This window comes from Hyla sarda, chromosome 1, assembly GCF_029499605.1.
Source record: "Hyla sarda isolate aHylSar1 chromosome 1, aHylSar1.hap1, whole genome shotgun sequence".
NCBI lineage: Eukaryota > Metazoa > Chordata > Amphibia > Anura > Hylidae > Hyla > Hyla sarda.
In genome coordinates this window covers 449,162,965-449,186,444 of record NC_079189.1, presented here as the reverse complement: position 1 = coordinate 449,186,444, position 23,480 = coordinate 449,162,965, and the positions used below count along the sequence as shown (strand labels likewise).

General features: G+C 44.5%; 1 protein-coding gene across 1 annotated transcript in view; it reads left to right on the top strand.

Moving 5' to 3' along the window:
• The window catches only part of ADGRD1 (adhesion G protein-coupled receptor D1), a 919,695-nt gene that overhangs the window by 340,166 nt on the left and 556,049 nt on the right, over positions 1–23,480 (top strand). The gene's annotated exons all lie outside the window — the stretch shown is intronic.

Sequence of the window (23,480 nt, the reverse complement as noted above, 5' to 3'; positions counted from 1 at the left end):
TGGGGAGGGGGCATTTGTGGGTGTTTTTTTTTTTTTTTTTTTTTTCTTCCTTAAGGGATCTGACATGGGTCAGTTAAGGACTGGACTTAAGAACTGTACGAACGGTTATGGACTGGCCCATGTACAGGAGGGGTGGTGTGGGAGAGGGCACAGTTTTAGTGTAGGATTTATTTTTGGGTTTTTGTAGGTATTTTTGTGAGGCACATTTATTATATTTGTATGTATACTGTGCTATGTTTATTGTTTTATATTATTGTTTTATTTTATTTATTTGTTGGTATATTGTGTCATGTATTTTGTTTTATATTGTTGCATTAGCCATAAGAAAAGGGCAGTCGGACCAGTTGTAGTTATGTAGTATTATTATTGTATATAGGTGTTTTTTTGTCTGTGTATATATAACTTTTATTTAAAAAGCAGAGGTGTGCATTTAATAATATATATATATATATATATATATATATATATATATATATATATATATTTTTTTTTTTTAATAAGCCAAGTTGTGCTGTTGTTATTTTCATTCTCAATATATGTGTGTGTGTGTGTGTGTCTTTCTTAGTTTTGGAGATTATGCGTGTGTTATGTTTTCTGTTGCTTTATTTATTTATTTATTTTCCCAAGTATGGATAATTTTGAGTTATAGCCAGGTGGTGCTGAATTTTATGTTGGTTTATTTATTTCATTTAATTAGCCAAGTTGAGCAAATAATATTTATTTATTTATTTATTTATTTATTTATTTTTGTTATGTGTGTGAGTGAGTGTGAATTTCATAGTTTGCTTAGGTGTATAGGTATAGTATAGTTGTAGTTTGGTATATTTTGGAATTTATTAAAGCTGGGCTGGCCGGTTAGGCAGGGTTTTATTTTATTTTACATTTCTGTTGTAGCTAGTTAAGCTTGTTTTGTGTTCTTGTTTTTTGGAATTGTTTTGTATTTTTATAATAAAAAAGAGTGTCAGCAGAGAGCACTGTGGTCAGAGTGGAAAGAACTACACAACTTTCTCTGGAGCATACAGCAGCTGATAAGTACTGGAAGGCTTAAGATTTTTAAACAAAAGTATTTTACAAATCTGTATAAGTTAATGGTACCAGTTGATTTGAAAATAAATAAATAAATAAAAATACTTTGGAGTACCCCTTTAAGTACTCCAAATAATCCACAATAGTCATTTAGATCACTGTAGGGTCAGTGTAATCCAGTACTTCAGAGCGTTCTTTGTATCATTCCTGACTCTGGTGAAGACATCACTGGAATTTCTTAACTAGACAACCCCTTTATCTAAGCCAATTTTTCCCAACTAGTGTGCCTCCAGCTGTTGCAAAACTACAACTCCCAGTCTTCGGCTGTCTGGGCATACTGGGAGTTGTTGTTTTGCAACAATTGGAAGCACACTGGTTTGGAAATACTAACCTAGATAATATTCAGACATTAATAATGATAAAAGAATGGCATTACTTTTCATCCCGTGATATCAGAGGTTACATTTTCTTCCTATTATGAGAAAGCAGAAAGTGTTTTCATTTCTGCTTATACTAAATTGTTGTTTCTGGTTTGGAAACTCTTAAAGTGTACCTGTTGTCAACACAAACTTTTTATACAATGTAGATAATACCATTCTATCTATATTTGTAATGTACGTTGGTTAAAAACTGTGTGTATTTTTGGGTGAAAAAAGGTTGTCCCTGCAGCTATTGCATCATATATACATTTCTTCTGTGAGCTCATGACCTCACAATCCTCAGGGAGCAAGACTACACTGGGATATTTACATCAAGCGTTAGGGCAAGTCAGATAAATGAAAGGGTTGGCTCATAATTCTGCTTGACGGATATATCTATATATCTTGGAGCATCTCTGTGTGAGGCAGTTTAATCAATGTTCACTTATTCTGAAAAGTTCAGACTCACTTGGTAAATTCTGATTATGACTACAGATAAGTGCAAAGTCAAACATCAATACCAGTAACACTATACTTGCTGGAGGACTGATGTCTGTGTGCGCTTAGATGGAACTTCTGTATGCTGTGAGATCTGGCAGTTTTAATAATGAATGCAAAATAACCCATCAGAAGTGAAATTGTCTGACAGTATATATCAGACCGGAGAACTAAAGTTAAAAGGATTCATTTTTATGACGGTAATACAGTAGTACATAAGTAAAAGTTGCACGTACAACCGGATAATTTCAACTTACGGTTATTGCTAAAGAAGTTTTCTCTCTCTTGCTTTTAAAACACATGGTTCATACATATGGCAGATAATTCTGCTTTATGTATTTAATACAGTATGTCTATATGGGTACTCTGGAGATAAATATGTTTTATAACTCGTGCCAGATAATTATTCAGATTTGTAAATTACTTCTATTTAAAAATCTTTAGCCTTCCAGTACTTATCAGCTGCTGTACACTCTAGAGAAAGTTGTGTACAGTAGCCCCCCGACATGCGATGGCCCCGACATATGATCAAATCGACATACGATGGCCTCTCAGAGGCCATCGTATGTCAATGTCAGCATCGACATACGATGCTTTTATATGTCGGGGCCATCGCATTAACTGCTATCCGACAGCGCAAAATGCTTAAGCTGCTGTCGGATAGCAGTTTAAGTATTCCTGACAGGTTTGCTTACCTATCCCCGCTGCTCCGGGTCCACTTCGCGATCCTCCGGTGTCTTCTGTATCTTCTCCGGGGTCCGGGCCTCGCTTTCCGGCGACGTTATTGCGTTGCTACGCACGCCGACAAGCAAGGCTGAATGCATTGAGGACAGGCAGGGCTGTGTGTACTGAGGACAAGTAGGGCTCTGTGCAGTGAGGACAAGCAGGGCTCTGTACACCGAAATCAAGCAGGGCTCTGTGCACTGATGACAAGCAGGGCTCTGCACTGAGGACAAGCAGGGCTCTGTGCACTGAGGACAAACAGGGCTCTGTGCACTGAGGACAAGCAGGGCTCTGTGCACTGAGGACAAGCAGGGCAGGGCTCTGTACACTGAGGACAAGCAGGGCTCTGTACACTGAAGACAAGCAGGGCTCTGTGCACTGAGGACAAGCAGGGCTCTGTACACTGAGGACAAGCAGGACTGTGTACACTGAGGACAAGCAGGGCTCTGTACCCTGAGGACAAACAGGTCTCTGTGCACTGAGGACAAGCAGGGCTGTGTGCACTGAGGACAAGCAGGACTCTGTACACTGAGAACAAGCAGGGCTCTGTAACCTGAGGACAAACAGGGCTCTGTGCACTGAGGACAAGCAGGGCTCTGTACACTGAGAACAAGCAGGGCTCTGTAACCTGAGGACAAACAGGGCTCTGTGCACTGAGGACAAGCAGGGCTCTGTGCACTGAGGACAAGCAGGGCTCTGTGCACTGAGGACAAGCAGGGCTCTGTGCACTGAGGACAAGCAGGGCAGGGCTCTGTACACGGAGGACAAGCAAGGCTCTGTGCACCGAGGACAAGCAGGGCTCTGTGCACTGAGGACAAGCAGGGCTCTGTGCACTGAGGACAAGCAGGGCATGGCTCTGTACACTGAGGACAAGCAAGGCTTTGTGCACCGAGGACAAGCAGGGCTCTGTGCATTGAGGACAAGCAGGGCTCTGTGCACTGAGGACAAGCAGGGCAGGGCTCTGTACACTGAGGACAAGCAAGGCTCTGTGCACCGAGGACAAGCAGGGCTCTGTGCATTGAGGACAAGCAGGGCTCTGTGCAGTTAGGACAAGCAGGGCTCTGTACACTGAAATCAAGCAGGTCTCTGTGCACTGATGACAAGCAGGGCTCTGCACTGAGGACAAGCAGGACTGTGTACACTGATGACAAGTAGGGCTCTGTACACTGAGGACAAGCAGGGCTCTGTACACTGAAGACAAGCAGGGCTCTGTGCACTGAAGACAAGCAGGGCTCTGTACACTGAGGACAAGCAGGACTGTGTACACTGAGGGCAAGCAGGGCGCTGTACCCTGAGGACAATCAAGGCTCTGTGCACCGAGGACAAGCAGGGCTCTGTGCAGTTAGGACAAGTAGGACTCTGTACACTGAGCTCAAGCAGGGCTCTGTGTACTGAGGACAAGCAGAGTTCTGCGCACTGAGGACAAGCAGAGTTCAGCACACTGAGGACAAGCAGGGCTCTGTACACTGAGGACAAGCAGGGCTTAGTGCACAGAGCATTGCTTGTCCTCACTGCACAGAGCCCTGCTTGTCCTCAGTTTACAGAGGGCAAGCAGGGCGCTGTACCCTGAGGACAATCAAGGCTCTGTGCACCGAGGACAAGCAGGGCTCTGTGCAGTTAGGACAAGTAGGACTCTGTACACTGAGCTCAAGCAGGGCTCTGTGTACTGAGGACAAGCAGAGTTCTGCGCACTGAGGACAAGCAGGGCTCTGTGCACTGAGGACAAACAGGGCTCTGTGCACTGAGGACAAGCAGGGCTCTGTGCACTGAGGACAAGCAGGGCAGGGCTCTGTACACTGATGACAAGAAAGGCTCTGTGCACTGAGGACAAGCAGGGCTCTGTGCAGTGAGGACAAGCAGGGCTCTGTACACTGAAATCAAGCAGGGCTGTGTGCACTGATGACAAGTAGGGCTCTGTACACTGAGGACAAGCAGGGCTCTGTACACTGAAGACAAGCAGGGCTCTGTGCACTGAGGACAAGCAGGGCTCTGTACACTGAGGACAAGCAGGACTGTGTACACTGAGGACAAGCAGGGCTCTGTACCCTGAGGACAAACAGGTCTCTGTGCACTGAGGACAAGCAGGGCTCTGTGCACTGAGGACAAGCAGGGCTCTGTGCACTGAGGACAAGCAGGGCTCTGTACCCTGAGGACAAACAGGGCTCTGTGCACTGAGGACAAGCAGGGCTCTGTGCACTGAGGACAAGCAGGGCTCTGTGCACTGAGGACAAGCAGGGCAGGGCTCTGTACACTGAGGACAAGCAAGGCTCTGTGCACCGAGGACAAGCAGGGCTCTGTGCACTGAGGACAAGCAGGGCTCTGTGCACTGAGGACAAGCAGGGCTCTGTGCACTGAGGACAAGCAGGGCTCTGTGCACTGAGGACAAGCAGGGCTGTGTGCACTGAGGACAAGCAAGGCTCTGTTCACCGAGGAAAAGCAGGGCTCTGTGCATTGAGGACAAGCAGGGCTCTGTGCAGTTAGGACAAGCAGGGCTCTGTACACTGAAATCAAGCAGGGCTCTGTGGACTGATGACAAGCAGGGTTCTGCACTTAGGACAAGCAGGGCTGTGTACACTGATGACAAGTAGGGCTCTGTACACTGAGGACAAGCAGGGCTCTGTACACTGAAGACAGGCAGGACTCTGTGCACTGAAGACAAGCAGGGCTCTGTACACTGAGGACAAGCAGGACTGTGTACACTGAGGGCAAGCAGGGTGCTGTACCCTGAGGACAAACAGGTCTCTGTGCACTGAGGACAAGCAGGGCGGTGTGCACTGAGAACAAGCAGGACTCTGTACACTGAGAACAAGCAGGGCTCTGTACCCTGAGGACAAACAGGGCTCTGTGCACTGAGGACAAGCAGGGCTCTGTGCACTGAGGACAAGCAGGGCTCTGTGCACTGAGGACAAGCAGGGCAGGGCTCTGTACACTGAGGACAAGCAAGGCTCTGTGCACCGAGGACAAGCAGGGCTCTGTGCACTGAAGACAAGCAGGGCTCTGTGCACTGAGGACAAGCAGGGCTCTGTGCACTGAGGACAAGCAGGGCTGTGTGCACTGAGCACAAGCAAGGCTCTGTGCACCGAGGAAAAGCAGGGCTCTGTGCATTGAGGACAAGCAGGGCTCTGTGCAGTTAGGACAAGCAGGGCTCTGTACACTGAAATCAAGCAGGGCTCTGTGGACTGATGACAAGCAGGGCTCTGCACTTAGGACAAGCAGGGCTGTGTACACTGATGACAAGTAGGGCTCTGTACACTGAGGACAAGCAGGGCTCTGTACACTGAAGACAAGCAGGGCTCTGTGCACTGAAGACAAGCAGGGCTCTGTACACTGAGGACAAGCAGGACTGTGTACACTGAGGGCAAGCAGGGTGCTGTACCCTGAGGACAAACAGGTCTCTGTGCACTGAGGACAAGCAGGGCTGTGTGCACTGAGGACAAGCAGGACTCTGTGCACTGAGGACAAGCAGGGCTCTGTACACTGAGGACAATCAAGACTCTGTGCACCGAGGACAAGCAGGGCTCTGTGTTGTTAGGACAAGTAGGACTCTGTACACTGAGCTCAAGCAGGGCTCTGTGTACTGAGGACAAACAGTTCTGCGCACTGAGGACAAGCAGAGTTCTGCACACTGAGGACAAGCAGGGCTCTGTACACTGAGGACAAGCAGGGCTCAGTGCACAGAGCACTGCTTGTCCTCACTGCACAGAGCCCTGCTTGTCCTCAGTTTACAGAGCCCTGCTTGTCCTCAGTGTGCAGAACTCTGCTTGTCCTCAGTGCACAGAATTCTGCTTGTCCTCAGTGCACAGAACTCTGCTTGTCCTCAGTGCACAGAGCCCTGCTTATCCTCAGTGCACAGAGCCCTGCTTGTCCTCAGTGCACAGAGCCCTGCTTGTCCTCAGTGTACAGATCCCTGCTTGTCATCAGTGTACAGAGCCCTGCTTGTTCTCAGTGCACAGAGCCCTGCTTATCCTCAGTGCACAGAGCCCTGCTTGTCCTAACTGCAAGTATGTTTTCTATTATTCTTTAGAGAGCTCTGTACACCGAGGACAAGCGGGGCTCAGTGCACTGAGGACAAGCAGGACTCTGTGTACTGTTGCTCTGTGACATGCCCCATCTCACACAACAGGATGATTGACAGATCCCTCCTTGTCCCGCCCAAACTTCATGTATTTTGTCTCTGTACAGAGACACATAGGCAATAGCTGCAGGGAGAAGACAACATTTTTCACCAAAAAATATACACATTTATAGCATAAATATACATAAAGATATACATATAATGTTATCATGCACATTAAATAAAAATCAATTCAGATTTTTTAAATAAAAGTAATGTGCAAATCGGTATAATCTTCTGGCACCAGTTGATTTGAAATTTTTTTTTTTTTTACCCCTCTAAAGAATAATAGATTACATACTTGTCAACAGTTCAGATTTTGTAGAAGTTGATTCCCTCAAACCAGGCAAAAAATCAGTGAGTGTTTTGTAAATCCAACAACAACTGGTTGGTCAGGGAACATTCTCGGGAGATGGGGGTTAAATGGGTGGTTGAGACGGTTGACCCCCACCCTCAACAATACACCTCTTTCCCCACCTGATCTCAAGAAGGGCACCCAGGTCTCCCTGTGCATAAAGTGAGGTCAAAACTCTGCACTTTTTATGAGGGACAGCCAAGGTAATTGGTTATCAAACTCTGGAGTACCCTTTTAAATGTCTTGATTTTAAAGGGGTTATCCACCAAAAGATGATTTTAGTACTTACCTGGCAGGCAGTAATGGGCATGCTTAGGAAGGATCTATGCTTGTCTTGGGGCTAAATAGTTATGTTGTGAGATTACCATAACACTGGGGCTAGCTTTTTGTGAACTTGAATTATCTTTTTGAGTTTTCTTCTTTGCCTACAAATCCAATAATTCCATTTTCCTCCCTCCCACACATCAGACATCCCACCCATTGAAACATAAATTAGCTGCATCCATTCAAAAGACCTGTGGTTTTCAATCAGGGTGCCTACAGCTGTTGCAGATTGATACCTCTCCCACCAAGCGATCGCTCCACCCATTGAAGCAGACTGGCTCCCTGTCATAAGCTGACTAGTGAGTCAGGTCTCGGCCGCATTGCAAGCTGGGAAAAATCTGAGACAACAGTCTTTTTGTATGCTGTTAAAAATAAATATTGGGGTGAAAATCACAGAAGAATTGTGAGAAAACCGTCACACACAGGTACAGACCCTATATTATCTACTACACTAACTTTACAGCCCCTGTAGCATAGTAAAATAATAAAAAAAAAATCCTGGAATACCCCTTTAACTTTAGAAATATTGGCAGGTACTAGATTGGTAATACTTCAGCTCCTGAAATGCCCACAAATCAATGCCCACAAATTTCAAGAATCTAATTTCTGCTTCATTTCATGCATGTTTCTTCCTTAAATTTAACCCCTTAACGACCACGAACGTAAATGTACGTCCTGGTTTGGCGGTACTTTGCGCACCATTTACGTCCTGTGTATGACCGCGTGTGCTCACGTCATACTCAGCAGGTTCCGGCTGCTAGCAGAAGCCGGGGACCTGCCTGTAATGGCCGACATCCACGATCACGCGGATGCCCGCCATTAACCCCTCAGATGTATTGATCACGGCATCTGCGGCAGTGCAGTACTTTAAATGGATGATCGGATCACCCGTGCCGATCTGATCATCCAGCATGGTGGCCGGAGGTCCCCTCACCTGGCTCCAGACGTCTCCCGCGGTCTTCTGCACTGGTTTGAGATCGAGCAGACCAGAGCAGAAGATCACCGATAATACTGATCAGCGCTATGTCCTATACATAGCACTGAACAGTATTAGCAATCAAATGAATGCTATAGATATTCCCCAATGGGGACATAAAAAGTGTAAAAAAAAGTTGAAAAATGTAAAAATAAAAAGTAAAAACATTTGAAAAATCCCCTCCCCCAATAAAATGAAAATTGTCCGTTTTTCCCATTTTACTCCCAAAAAACTATTTTTTTTAAAAACATATGTGGTATCGACGCGTGCGTAAATGTCCAATCTATGAAAATATAATGTTAATGATCCCATACGGCAAACGGTGTAATCATAAAAAATAAAAAAAAGTCCAAAAATGCAGCTTTTTTGTCACATTTTATTCCCAAAAAAAAGGATAAAAAATTATCTAAAAGTTTTATATACACAAATGTGGTATCCATAAAAATTACAGATGACGGCGCAAAAAAAATGAGCCCTCCTACTGCCCTATATACCTATATACGGAAAAATGAAAAAGTTATAGGTGGTCAAAATAGGACAATTTTAGATCACTGATTATTTTGTACAAAAAGTTTTAGATTTTTTTTAAAGTGGTACAAATATATAAAAGTATCTAGCCATGGGTATAATTTTAATCATATTGACTCACAGAATAAAGAACACATGTCCTTTTTACCGTAAAGTGTACAGTGTGAAAACAAAACCCTCCAAAATGTGCAAAATTGTGGTTTTCATTTAAACTTCCTCCCTTAAAAATAATAAATATTTTTGGGTTCGCCGTACATTTTATGGTAAAATGAGAGAATTCATTACAAAGTACAATTGGTCACGCAAAAAACAAGCCCTTAAATGGGTCTGTAGATGGAAACATAATAGAGTTATGGATTTTAGAAGGCGATGAGGAAAAAACAAAAACGCTAAAATAAAATTGGCCTGATCCTTAAGGTTAAAATGGGCTTGGTCCTTAAGGGGTTAATGTTAAGCCATTAATACTATTTTTAAATTAAATAAGTTCAAAATTGTGCTCTGATTAAGTGCTAACTGTATGACATGATGTTCAGGGTTTTTCTGATACTGAGCTGAAAGTCCCTTGCATATGTATTATTATTAAATATAGCATGCTAGATTTCTGCAGCCACCACTAGGGGGACCTTAGGAACCATGCTTCATAATATTATACATTGAACTCAATGTTGGCAGCTATTGTAAATAGGCATGCTGTCTTGTAAAAAGCATAAGCGTAGAAATTCACTTCTGAATATAGGGTTGTGTAATTTGCGACAGGTTGGCTAAGAGCATACTCTCTACAAACCTCATAGAATAGACTGTAGCTATTAGACAGTATACCCCTTATCACCAGATGTCAGACATAACAAAGCTACAGCATGACAAACATCTAGATAAAATGTTATCAAAGTAAATAATCTCTATAGAACATACTCAATCTCTATAAAATTTACTCAATCTCTTTAGGATGTACTCAATCTTAAGGATGACATATGGGACTATCTCCTTACTCGTATCACTCATTAATAATGACAGCTTTTAAATGATCAAATAAGTGACCACAACTTGCTTTATTAAAGGATAAAGTATGTGATGTTACATACTCTTGTGTCATAAAAGGCAAAAGTATGAATGGAATGATACATAATGACTGGGTTCAGACTGAGGAATCGATCACTTTAGGTGCCTTCATTAAGTTTAGCTCAGATGAGACTTACCGTATTTTTCACCATATAAGACGCACTTTTTCTTCCCCAAAACTGTGGGGGGGGGGGGGGAAGTTGGTGCGTCTTATACGGCAAATACCTGTCCTATCGCAGCGGTCCTTGAGGCCATCAACGGCCGGGACCTGCGGCTAATACAGGACATCACCGATCACGGTGATGCTTTGTATTAACCCTTCAGACGCGGCGATCAAAGCTGACTGCTGCGTCTGAAGCGAAAATAACACTAACCCGGCTGTTCAGTCGGGCTGTTCGGGACCGAACAGCTTACAGGACACCGGGAGGGACCTTACCTGCCTCCTCGGTGTCTGCTCCATGACAGGGATCCCTCTCCGTCATCAGCACGCCATCCCGTCATCCAATAGGAGCGGCATGCGTAGCGGCATGCGTAGCGGCATGCGTAGCGGCGTGCGTAGTGACGTGATGGCGGCGACAGAGGGCGAGGATACCCGGCAGCAGAGACGTTCCGGAGCGATGGGGACACCCGGGGGACGCGGCGACAGCGATGGAGGGCGACATCCAGGGCAGCGGTGACAAGCGGTGATGGGTCCGGAGCGGCGGGGACACATGAGTACTACCTCTTATACCAGTGGTCTTCAACCTGCAGACCTCCAGATGTTGCCAGCGGCTGTCCAGGCATGTTTTGCAACATCTGAAGGTCCGCAGGTTGAAGATCACTGTCCTGCACTTTACATTGTATTTAGTTCAGAATCTTTATTTTCTAGATTTTTATCCTATAAAATTAGGTGCGTCATATATGCTGGAGCGTCTTCTATGCCGAAAAATACGGTAGTTGGTGTATGGAGATGTTTTAAAGAAATGCCTTATGGGGAAAAAGGTATACAAAAAACAAACTACGGAATACTAGCCAAACCAGAGCCTTCACTGTCCTCCAGACTGCTATTTTGGGGTACTTGCACCTTCACAGAGTACACGGTTTAATATTGGCACTGCTACTCAATGAAAATGCCAAGTAAGTATATAGAGACATATTTTTTGGCAGTGCTTCATTGGAAAATATGCTAATAAGCTCTCCATCAGTAAGATAAAAACACCTCTTATATTAGCCAAATTCTTCCAAAGGAAGGGACACCCATCTGGAAATATCTGGTTTGCCCCTTGGTAGTACACAGCAGGGCACTGGTTGGGGATAGAGATGCCTTTGTTACATCTCATAAATGTTCCAAATGTCAGAGGGGAAAAGGATTGAATATGGCCATTTCTTTCTGCCAGTGGCAACTTGTTCCTAATCTCACTATTAAGATAGATACCAATGTTCTGAACAAGCATAGTTTTGGTGAGGATTTGGGAGAAATAGCTATCATGCTTTCACATGGGCCTAGAGATCTGAAGATGTACCTGACCATGCCAAGTCCCAGTGACCTGCTGTTGTTAGCTGCAGGCTAAAACCTCCTTATTTTTGGAAAAGGAATGAAAAACATAACTGCAAAATACACTAAAAATAAATTAAATTGTTATACTTTTAGTGAAGAACACAATCCCAGGCGGCTCAGTCCCACCACCTATAAAAGTTGTGTATTTTATACTCCTAGAGGCTAATGTCATCACGTATTCATGATCGTAATGGTACCATGTAGAACTTTAAGAAAGACTTTGGGCAAAGAACGGGAATAGATCTCTGAGAAGGCTGAGTTTTAAAGGGGTACTCCCATGGATTTTTTTTTTTAAATCAACTGGTGCCAGAAAGTTAAACAGATTTGTAAATTACTTCTATTAAAAAATCCTAGTCTTTCCAGTACTTTTTAGGGGCTGTATACTACAGAGGAAATGCTTTACTTTTTAGATTTCTCTTATGTCACGACCACAGTGCTCTCTGCTGACCTCTGCTGTCCATTTTAGGAACTGTCCAGAGCAGCATATGTTTGCTATGGGGATTTTCTCCTGCTCTGGACCGTTCCTAAAATGGACAGCAGAGGTCAGCAGAGAGCACTGTGGTCATGACATCAGAGAAATCTAAAAAGTAAAGCATTTCCTCTGTAGTATATAGCCCTTAAAAAGTACTGGAAGGATTAAGATTTTTTAATAGAAGTAATTTACAAATCTGTTTAACTTTATGGCACCAGTTGATTTAACCCCTTAACGAACACGGACGTAAATGTATGTCCTGGTTTGGCGGGACTTCCCGCACCAGGACGTACATTTACGTCCTGTGTATGACCGCGAGCATTGGAAGGGTGCTCGCGTCACACACGGCAGGTTCCGGCTGCTAGCAGCAGCCGGGGAACCGCCGGTAATGGCCGACATCCGCGATCGTGTGGATGTCCGCCATTAACCCCTCCGATGCCGTGATCAATACAGATCATGGCATCTGCGGCATTGCGGCACTTTGATTGGATGATCGGATCGCCCGCAGCGCTGCCGCGGGGATCCGATCATCCAGCATGGCGGCCAAAGGTCCCATTACCTAGCTCTGGCTGTCTCCCAGGGTCTTCTGCTCTGGTCTGTGATCGAGCAGACCAGAGCAGAAGATCCCCAATAATACTGAGCAGTGCTGTGTCCTATGCATAGCACTGCACAGTATTAGCAATTAAACGATTGCTATAGATAGTCCCCTATGGGGACATAAAAAGTGTAAAAAAAAAGTTGAAAAATGTGAACATAAAAAGTAAAAATCCCTTCCCCCAATAAAAATGAAAATTGTCCGTTTTTCTCATTTTACCCCCAAAAAGCGTAATTTTTTTTAAATAAACATATTTGGTATCGCCGCGTGCGTAAATGTCCGAACTATCAAAATATAATGTTAATGGTCCCGTACGGTGAGTGGCGTAAACGTAAAAAATAAGAAAAAAGTCCACAAATCCTGCTTTTTTGTCACATTTTATTCAAAAAAAATTTATAAAAAATTATCTAAAAGTTTTATATATGCAAATGTAGTATCTAAAAAAAAGTACAGATGACACCTCAAAAAATGAGCCCTCATACCGCCCTATATACGGAAAAATGAAAAAGTTATAGGTGGTCAAAATAGTCAAAATAGGGTGATTTTAGATTACTGATTTTGTACAAAAAGTTTTAGATTTTTTTTAAGCGGTAAAAAAATATAAAATTATCTAGCCATGGGTATCATTTTAATTGTATTGACCCACAGAATAAAGAACACCAATCATTTTTACCGTTTACAGTGTGAAAACAAAACCCTACAAAATGTGCAAAATTTTGGTTTTCATTTAAATTTCCTCCCTAAAATTTTTTTTGGGGGGTTCGCCGTACATTTTATGGTAAAATGAGAGGTTTCTTTGCAAATTACAATTGGTCACGCAAAAAACAAGCCCTTATATGGGTCTTTACATGGAAATATAAAGGAGTTATGGATTTTAGAAGGCGAGGAGGAAAAAACGAAAATGCAAAAATAAAACTGGCCTGGTCCTTGAGGTGAAAATGGGCTTGGTCATTAAGGGGTTAAAATAAAAAAGTTTTCCACGGGAATACCCCTTTAAGTTTTTGTAAAGAGTAAGATTTCGATTTGCACATATCTGCTACTCATTACTTTGTACCGTTTATACTCGAGTATAAGCCGACCCGAGTATAAGCCGAGACCCCCTAATTTCAACCCAAAATCCCAGGAAAAGTTATTGACTCGAGTATAAGCCTAGGGTGGGAAATACATCATCCCCCCCTGTCATCATCCAGACCCGTCATTAACATCCTCATCATCATCACCGCCTGTCATCATCCAGACCCTCATCATCATCACCTGTCATCATCCCCTTGTCATCATCCCACACATCCCCCCTTCATCATCCCCTTGTCATCATCCCCACCCCCCTTCATCATCCCCTTGTCATCATCCCCACCCCCCTTCATCATCCCACACCCCCCCTTCATCATCCTCTTGTCATCATCCCACACCCCCCCTTCATCATCCTCTTGTCATCATCCGCCCTCAGTGGTCTTCAACCTGCGGACCTCCAGAGGTTTCAAAACTACAACTCCTAGCAAGCCCGGGCAGCCATCGGCTGTCCGGGCTTGCTGGGAGTTGGAGTTTTGAAACCTCCGGAGGTCCGCAGGTTGAAGACCACTGCGGCCTTCGACATCATCCAGCCCCCTCTCACCCCCCTTTAGTTCTGTACAGTACTCACCTCCGCTCGGTGCTGGTCCGGTGCTGCAGGACTGTCCGGAGAGGAGGTGGTCCGGTGGGATACTGGTTGCGGGCTGATATCTTCACCGGGGGCGCCTCTTCTCCGCGCTTCGGGCCCAGAATAGAGGCTTTGCCTTGACAATGACGCAGAAGTACGTTGGCCATGAACGTACCTCTGCGTCGTTGTCAAGGCAACGTGACTATTCTGGGGCCGGGCCCGAAGCGCTTAGAAGAGGCCTCCCCGGTGAAGATAGCAGCCCGGCAGCAAGCTGGGAGTTGTAGTTTTGAAACCTCTGGAGGTCCGCAGGTTGAAGACCACTGCGGGTGGAGAGTTCACTCGAGTATAAGCCGAGGGGGGTGTTTTCAGCACGAAAAATCGGCTTATACTCGAGTATATACGGTATATGGCACTTTAATAGCTATGACATACAGTATCTAAGAAACAGTCTTCTATTTGTAAATATTTGTAGCTAAAAATGCACATTATTTTTCTTTTTCTCTTTTGTGTATATTTATATTTCTGAAGACCTGTGGGGTTGTGTAAATGTTGTCAAATGCCCAATAGTTTATTTAGTTTCTGAAACCAATATGCATGGTAATAGAGAACCACAAAAACAAGACACTTTCAGCAGTAATCATGTGTGATTATATGTAACAGACAAGTAACATTTCCGGTGACATTTTCTTTCTAGAAGATAATGGGAACTATTCTTTCTGGGTGTTAGGCATTCACTTACTCGCCCAGTCCCCAAAGAGACTGCAGCTTAATAAACAGTGAGAAAAAATGATTTGTCGTTTATATGATATGAAATAGAAAACATCTTAACATGATACCATCCTTATATTAACCCTTACATTATACTGCCCTCTGCACACTAAAAATGAACAGGGTATATAGACTGCTTTATAAGAAGACCCTACAGTATATGGAACATATTTTCATATCACTTATCAATTGTTCCCTTGTTTTTCCATCAGTAAATGACAGGACACCACACTTAAGCTGACCATATGCATTAGATTATGGTCAACTAAAGGTCTTTAACTGGTTGCCATCTAAGGACAAGCCGGCTCATCCTGAGAGGGCAAGCGGTGTATGACGCAGGCTCCTGACTCAAGCCTCTGTCATACCGGTCGGGATGGTTCAAATGTCCCTTTAGATGCCGCTGTCTACTTTGACAGCGGCAATCTAAAGGGTTGATGGCCAGCCATGGTGATCGACGCATGTTGGCTATTAACGGCAGCCCCCAGCTACAGGAGTCAGCCGGGGGCCTCCGTTAATAGTCGACATGCATCGATTGCCGTGGCTGGCCATTAACCCTTTAGATTGCCGCTGTCAAAGTAGAAAGCAGCATCTAAAGGGACATTTTAATCATCCCTGGTGGTCCAGCAGGGTGAATCTACCCCCCCTCCCTCCTGCAGCACAATTGTCTTTGGGGGGGATACACTTTGGAGGTAGCCAGAGGGCTTACCTCTCCTGCTGTGGCTGTCCTGGCTCTGTGGCTAAAAGTGCAAAAAAAAGTTAAATAAAAAGTTTTCAAAAACATCCATTAACCCCTTCCATATTAAAAGTTGTAATCACCCCCCTTTTCCCAAATTCCATATAAAAAGTATGTAACCATAATAAAAATAAACATATGTGGTATCACCGCATGTGTAAATGTCCGAACTATAAAAATATAATGTTAATTAAACCGTCCAGTCAATGGCGTACACGTAAACATTTTCCAAGGTCCAAAATTGCGTATTTTTGGTCACTTTGTATACCCTAAAAAAAATGAATAAAAAGTGATCAAAAAGTCCCATCAAAACAAAATGGTACCGATAAAAACTTCAGATAAAAGGTGGAAAATGTTGCCCTCATACATCCTTGTATATGGAAAATTTTAAAAAGTTATGGGGGTCAGAAGATGACAATTTTACCCTCATATGTGTCTGTATGTGCAAAATTGAAAGTGTTATTATATTTAGAAGGCGATGAGGAAAAAAAAAGTGCAAAAATGGAAAAACCCTGTGTCCTTAAGGGTTTAAATATGATATAAGTATTATAGCTACCCCAACAGGTACCATTGCCATCCAGGTTAGTAAAAAAAATCCATGGATCTATCGGTACTGCATTACCAATTGACCTACTGAAAGAGGCATACATAGATGTGAGATGTCCCCATAGCAAAGATTAAAAAGGAGCCTTCATTGGTTTGGTTCATGCCCACACCCTTAAAAATAGACAAGGAGGCTTTTGCCCTCATCATCCTTGAGTTAATTCCCCAAACACTTATTGTGTAGGACCTATGAAGGAACTATGTAGGACGTGTGAAAAGGGGAATGTTAGTCCAACGTCTCTCCACCCAATATAATAAGGGATGTAGCAAGCCTCAGGCTGTAAAGTGACAGTCTTTGGCGATGTGCTAACACTTACAATCGGACTGTACCAGAGCAATTAAAATACTGGTTTAAAAGGGTAGTCCACTGGAAAGCATTTTTGTTTAGTCAACTAATGCCAGAAAGTTAAACATATTTGTAAATTACATCTATTTAAAAATCTTAATCCTTCCAGTACTTATCAGCTGCTTTATGCTCCACAGGAAGTTGTTTTCTTTTTGAATTTCCTTTCTGTCTGACCACAGTGCTCTCTGCTGACACATATCAGGAACTGTCCAGAGCAGGATAGGTTTGTTATGGGCATTTGCTCCTACTCTGGACAGTTCCTGACATGGGTTGTCAGCAGAGATCACTGTGATCAGACAGAAAGGAAATTCAAAAAGAAAAAAAATTCTTCTGTAGTTTACAGCAGCCTATAAGTACTGGAACGGTTAAGATTTTTAAATAGAAGTCATTTACAAATCTGTTTAACTTTCTGGCACCAGTTGTTAAAATGTTTTTTTTTCCCACCAGAATATTAGGGATTTTTAGGGATATAAGGATTTTAGCTTGTATATACCATATATACTCGAGTATAAGCCGACCCGAATATAAGCCGAGGCCCCTAATTTCACCCCAAAAAATCAGGAAAAGTTATTGACTCGACTATAAGCCTAGGGTGGGAATTACATCATCCCCCCCATGTCATCATCCCCCCTGTCATCATCCAGACCCCCGTCATCATCCCCCCCCCTTCATCATCACCGCCTGTCAATCCCTTCATCAGTGGTCTTCAACCTGCGGATCTCCAGATGTTGCAAAACTATAACTCCCAGCATGCCTGGACAGCCATCAGCTGTCCGGGCATGCTGGGAGTTGTAGTTTTGAAATCTCTGGAGGTCCACAGGTTGAAGACTTCTGCGGCTTTAGTCATCATCCAGCCCCCCCCCTTCCCCCTTTTGTTTTGTACTCACCTCCCCTCGGCAGGAAGTTAGTGTGAGCTGGACCGGGCCATCTATGCTGCAGGGACCGTCCGGTGGGGAGGATTAGTCATTGCGGGCTGTCCATTTTCACCGGGGGGGGGCCTCTTCTCCGCACTTCGTGGCGTTGCCTTGACGACGACGCATGTTTAAGTGCAACGTCCCTGTGTGTCGTCCTCAAGGCAACGTCACTAGGCCGGGGCCGGCCTGGAGCGGAGAAGAGAGCCTCCCGGTGATGATGGACAGTCTGCAACGGGCATAGATGGCCCAGACCAGCTCACCCTAACTTCCCGCTGAGGGGAGGTGAGTACAAAACAAAAGGGGGAAGGGGGGGGGGGCTGGATGATGACGAAGGGGGGGGGGGGCTGGTTTCAAAACTACAACACCCAGCATGCCCGGACACCCGATGGCTGACCGGGCATGCTGGGAGTTGTAGTTTTGTAACATCTGGAGGTCCGCAGGTTGAAGACCATTGACAAGGGATTGACAGGCTGAGAGTTCACTTGAGTATAAGCTGAGGGGGGCGTTTTAAGCACGAAAAATCGTGCTGAAAAACTCGGCTTATACTCGAGTATATACGGTACTACAGCAACTGCTGGTGTTCTCACATTACATAAGAATATACTAGTTCCCCTCCTATGACAAATGCTCCTTTCTAATTTATACTGTGTTTCCACCTGTTTATTTATTGGTATAATATCTGTTCATTTCAAATGTCAAACAGATTTTAGAAATGAATGTATTCAGTAAATGTTTTTACAGTTTAATTTTACATTCATGTTCTTTCCATCGTAGAGCCTCATTCCATCATATTCCTTGCTCTCAAGTTGCATGTATCTGGAACACTTCATTCTTATTGGCTAATTTAGAAATCAGTCATGAGGGGAAAACTGGCTAGTCCTCTAGTACATTTTATTCCTGCTTATCTGATACAGATCAATGCAGCATATGGGTTTGCCTAGCATATGGTAACCTCTCTACCTCCTTAATCATTCTGCCAAAACAAAACACTACAATGCCAACATTTAAATTAATTATCTTTTTTTTTTCTCAAGATATCCCTGAAACAAAAATGTAACTAAATAGCAATAAGTAAGAGTGTCCAAGTGCTGATCTGTAGACAATTAAAATTACCTATTAAACTGAACTTCATAATATATTGGAGACCAAGTACAGATGTGAAATTACTAAAGTTATCTTCATGACTTTACTTATATTATAACACAAGCAATTTCAATAACAATATACACTGATTCACATTAATCCCTTTCTTCCAACACACATATACAGGTGAGGTAAAATTTGCTTTGCTCATGCAAACTTAAAGGGGTATTCCAGCATTAAAGGGGTTATCCACCATAAGATCATTTTAGTATGTACCTGGCAGACAGTAATGGACATGCTTAGGAAGGATCTGCGCTTGTCTTGGGGCTAAATGGCTATGTTGTAAGATTACCATAATATTGTGGCTAGCTTTTTGTGAACTTGTATTTCCTGTTTGACTTATGTTTTTTTTTTACTACAAATCCCACAATGCCATTTTCCTCCCTCTCACACATCAGCCACCCCACCCATTGAAACAAAAGACCTGTGGTTTTCAATCAGGGTGCCTACAGCTGTTGGATTAGTTGCATATTGATCCCTCCACCCATTGAAGCAGACAGGCTCCCTGTCATCAGCTGACTAGTGAGTCAGGTCTCGGCCGCATTGCAAGCTGGGAAAAATCTGAGACAACAGTCATTTTGTATGCTGGTAAAAATATATACTGGGGTGAAAATCACAGAAGAATTATGAGAAAACCGTCACACACAGGTACAGACACTATATTATGAACTACACTAACTTTACAGCCCCTGTAGCATAGTCAAATGAAAAAAATCCTGGAATACCCCTTTAAGGTATTGTTTTTAAAAAGCTCAACCTGTGTCTTATGAAAAAAAAAATAAGTAAAAAAACAAATAAACTTTAACTTACCTCCCTAGAGTGATCCTCTTCCTGGTGCCAGTGGTCAAACCATCACAGTGAAGCTCAGCAAATCACCGTGCGGGTGTCCTGCCTTGGCCTGTGATTGGCAATATGATGTATTGGGCCCCAGAACCAGGGAGAAAACCGGACTGGGCTCAATATTTCACATAGTCACTCACACAATCACAATGTACGGCTAGCAATTTGCTGATGCACTATAATGAAAGATCACTAGCACCAGGATGAGGACAGCACCAGAGAATGAAGCAGCAATACTGGAGGCACCTCCAGACTGGGTGTCTGAAAAGACATCCTAATGCCAGAGTACCCCTTTAATGTAGCTCTTGCCCCTGGTCATATTTGGATCGCAGACCCAAATGTTAATGTATGGACATTTTTTAACAATTATTTGTACATTATAATGATGTTCAGAGTTGTAATATTGCAGTCGGTTTGTTCATAGTCCCATGTCTGTTGTGCCAGATGACGAATTCAGCTCTACTAAATCTCTTATTCTTTGAGTTTTTGAATGCTTAAACATTGGTATGAAAGGTCATTATTTGTCTTGGTTTCAGCTTTTGATAGGGCACATTTGCATCTCAGTAATAATTCCATACCTAAATATATCATTTCATTGTTGACCTGACTGATACTGTTAGAGAATGACTCCTTTGAAGCGAGATAGCCCATTAAAAACACTAATCAAATAATTAAGACTTTATCATTCTATCATCCATGAAATATTGACCAGGTCTTTTCTCATTTTATCTGCAGTTTCCCTCTTTTCCGCTTCTCTTTTGTTATTACTGCAGCAATGGCAAAAGTTCATGAAATCATTTCATCAGAAAATCATAACTTTATACTATATGTGCCTGTCTGTGTTATTTTACCCTACAAAATATTGCTTTACATGAAATGGGAAGGCTTAAAGCCATTACGAAATAATAGGAGCATTTCTAAAGACGATGCTTCTAAATGCTTATACGTGAGAAATGAATTCACATAATGGCAAAATGCTCCAAGTTTGTACACATTTAACACAATGAAGTTGTATTATGCAGCTTCAGCATGCATGAACTAATAGGCCATTAGTGCCATTGTTTCCATCACTAATGCAAAAATCTACTAGTGTCACTCCATGTGTCCCTCTAATAGGCTTGTCCATTACACATAATAGGGGAGATTTATAAAACTTTTGCATTAATGTGCTAATGTATAAAACTGAAAATAGTGGCACAACTTATAAAAGCTAAACTGACTTTTACTTTTATTTTTTTTATTAAAATGGGTTATGTACAGAACAATCTAGACTGCTCTGATCATGGCTTTCTCTAGGGCTATAGCAAAAACATGTAGGGGGAGATTTATCGAAACCTGTCCAGAGGAAAAGTTGCCCAGTAGCCCATAGCAACCAATCAGCTTGCTTCTTTTATTTTTAACATGGCCTCTCAAAATGAAATAAGAAACCTGATTGGTGTTACGCCGAGCGCTCCGGGTCCCCGCTCCTCCCCGGAGCGCTCGCTTCACTCTCCCCGCGGCAGCGCTCCGGTCACGTCCTCTGACCCGGGGCGCTGCGATTCCGCTGCCAGCCGGGATGCGATTCGCGATGCGGGTAGCGCCCGCTCGCGATGCGCACCCCGGCTCCCCTACCTGACTCGCTCTCCGTCTGTTCTGTCCCGGCGCGCGCGGCCCCGCTCCCTAGGGCGCGCGCGCGCCGGGTCTCTGCGATTTAAAGGGCCACTGCGCCGCTGATTGGCGCAGTGGTTCCAATTAGTGGTTACACCTGTGCACTTCCCTATATCACCTCACTTCCCCTTCACTCCCTCGCCGGATCTTGTTGCCTTAGTGCCAGTGAAAGCGTTCCTTGTGTGTTCCTTGCCTGTGTTTCCAGACCTTCTGCCGTTGCCCCTGACTACGATCCTTGCTGCCTGCCCCGACCTTCTGCTACGTCCGACCTTGCTTTTGCCTACTCCCTTGTACCGCGCCTATCTTCAGCAGCCAGAGAGGTGAGCCGTTGCTAGTGGATACGACCTGGTCACTACCGCCGCAGCAAGACCATCCCGCTTTGCGGCGGGCTCTGGTGAAAACCAGTAGTGGCTTAGAACCGGTCCACTAGCACGGTCCACGCCAATCCCTCTCTGGCACAGAGGATCCACTACCTGCCAGCCGGCATCGTGACAGTAGATCCGGCCATGGATCCCGCTGAAGTTCCTCTGCCAGTTGTCGCTGACCTCACCACGGTGGTCGCCCAGCAGTCACAACAGATAGCGCAACAAGGCCAACAGCTGTCTCAACTGACCGTTATGCTACAACAGTTACTACCACAGCTTCAGCAGTCATCTCCTCCGCCAGCTCCTGCACCTCCTCCGCAGCGAGTGGCCGCTCCTGGGATACGCTTATCCTTGCCGGATAAATTTGATGGGGACTCTAAGTTTTGCCGTGGCTTTCTTTCCCAATGTTCCCTGCATCTGGAGATGATGTCGGACCTGTTTCCCACTGAAAGGTCTAAGGTGGCTTTCGTAGTCAGCCTTCTGTCCGGAAAAGCCCTGTCATGGGCCACACCGCTCTGGGACCGCAATGACCCCGTCACTGCCTCTGTACACTCCTTCTTCTCGGAAATCCGAAGTGTCTTTGAGGAACCTGCCCGAGCCTCTTCTGCTGAGACTGCCCTGTTGAACCTGGTCCAGGGTAATTCTTCCGTTGGCGAGTATGCCGTACAATTCCGTACTCTTGCTTCAGAATTGTCCTGGAATAATGAGGCCCTCTGCGCGACCTTCAAAAAAGGCCTATCCAGCAACATTAAAGATGTTCTGGCCGCACGAGAAATTCCTGCTAATCTACATGAACTTATTCACCTAGCCACTCGCATTGACATGCGTTTTTCCGAAAGGCGTCAGGAACTCCGCCAAGATATGGACTCTGTTCGCACGAGGCGTTTCTTCTCCTCGGCTCCTCTCTCCTCTGGTCCCCTGCAATCTGTTCCTGTGCCTCCCGCCGTGGAGGCTATGCAGGTCGACCGGTCTCGCCTGACACCTCAAGAGAGGACACGACGCCGTATGGAGAACCTCTGCCTGTACTGTGCTAGTACCGAACACTTCCTGAGAGATTGTCCTATCCGTCCTCCCCGCCTGGAAAGACGTACGCTGACTCCGCACAAAGGTGAGACAGTCCTTGATGTCTACTCAGCTTCTCCACGTCTTACTGTGCCTGTGCGGATGTCTGCCTCTGCCTTCTCCTTCTCTACAGTGGCCTTCTTGGACTCTGGATCTGCAGGAAATTTTATTTTGGCCTCTCTCGTCAACAGGTTCAACATCCCGGTGACCAGTCTCGCCAGACCCCTCTACATCAATTGTGTAAATAATGAAAGATTGGACTGTACCATACGTTTCCGCACGGAGCCCCTTCTTATGAGCATCGGATCTCATCATGAGAGGATTGAACTTTTGGTCCTCCCCAATTGCACCTCGGAAATTCTCCTTGGACTTCCCTGGCTTCAACTTCATTCCCCTACCCTGGATTGGTCCACTGGGGAGATCAAGAGTTGGGGGTCCTCTTGTTCCAAGAACTGTCTAAAACCGGTTCCCAGTAACCCTTGCCGTAACTCTGTGGTTCCTCCAGTAACCGGTCTCCCTAAGGCCTATATGGACTTCGCGGATGTTTTCTGCAAAAAACAAGCTGAGACTCTACCTCCTCACAGGCCTTATGATTGCCCTATCGACCTCCTCCCGGGCACTACTCCACCCCGGGGCAGAATTTATCCTCTCTCTGCCCCAGAGACTCTTGCCATGTCCGAATACGTCCAGGAGAATCTAAAAAAGGGCTTTATCCGTAAATCCTCCTCTCCTGCCGGAGCCGGATTTTTCTTTGTGTCCAAAAAGGATGGCTCCCTACGTCCTTGCATTGACTACCG